A 1,397-nucleotide genomic window follows, 5' to 3' on the forward strand; every position below is an offset into this window, starting at 1 on the left:
CTAAGCTTTTTGCCTTCTTTTAAAGCCTTTGAGATCACCTTGTTTTGGCCTTTTAACCACTAAATTCCAGAGGAATTTCAATGGTAGAAAACATTTATTGAGGTCCAAAATAAGAGGGGGTAGTCCTCCCTCCTCTTGTCTTGATAGCATGTGTTGTTGGCCTACCAAATGAGCATGTGTTTCTATCCTCTTGAGGCTTAGTTTGAGCATGTTTTTGTGACTTTTTGGACATGCTTAAACTCTATTTTTGGATGGTTTGGTCATCTCTTGCATGCTTCATACACTTGTAGTGTAATCCTACTTGCTAGCCTAACATGCTTCATGTCTTAGCCTATAATTCTAGCTTGTTTTGGCTACACTCCATCATGTTTTTGGCATTGTTTTAGCATGCTTTAGGACTGTTTTGGGTGGACTTGGCCTCTTGGGCTTGCTTTGTATAGCTATGGTGTAATTGGCATTGTTAGTTTTGTGTTTTGAAACTCCTAGCATGCCTTATTTGTGATGTTTGTGTGATATGGCATCACTTCTCATGTAATTTCAGAGCATAAACTTTTGTCATACTCTCATGTTTATCGCTCTTTCATTGTGTTTAAGAGTTATGCCTTTATGCCTTGTTTGTGAGTTAATACATGAGCATATTTTTTTTGCCATCTATGCTGCGAGTCTAGCATGTTTTTGCTACTGTTTTGACCTACCTTAGATCTTTCTTGAGTGGTTAGGGTCATTTGAGCATTGCTTAATATGGTTTTAGTATAAAGGGCCTTGACTAGTTTTGAGTTTTGGGGCCTTTAACATGTGGTGCATGTGGTATTTGCATGTTTTGGCATCGTTTGGAACATTATTTCAGAGCATATATATCTGCCACACTTCCATATTTTTCACTCTCTAAGTGCTTTTGAGTGTTGAGCCTTATACCTTGCTTGTGTGCCACATTGTATGCATGATTGTCTAGTCTTTTGAGCTTCAATCCCAGCATATTTAGGCCATTGTTTTGGCATGATTAAGCTCTGTTCATGGCTGGCTTGATCATTTGAGCATTGTATTGCATGCCTCTAGTGTTGTGTCCTTCACTAGTTTCATTGTACTTGGCCCTTAGCATGTTATACATGAAGTGTTTGCATGTTATTTACATTGCTTGTGTTTGGATCGGATGTTAATCCAAACACAAGGAATGCGAGACATTTCATACTCAAAGTGATGAAACGTGTCACATTTCTTAGTCGTCGTCCCTCTTGATTGTGCATGATAGGGTGGAGGCCTTTCAAGTCTTATGTGTGCATTTATTGAACTTGCACAAGCTTGGTTCTTTGGCCACCATGCATTGAAAATGCGTGGTTGGTGGTTTGAGAGCCAAGTGTCACACTCCTTTGAGCTTAAGATATGATAAGGAGGGTGGC

The sequence above is a fragment of the Camellia sinensis genome, chromosome 13 (genome assembly GCF_055761805.1).
Source record: "Camellia sinensis isolate YWXY chromosome 13, ASM5576180v1, whole genome shotgun sequence".
Taxonomy (NCBI): Eukaryota; Viridiplantae; Streptophyta; class Magnoliopsida; order Ericales; family Theaceae; genus Camellia; species Camellia sinensis.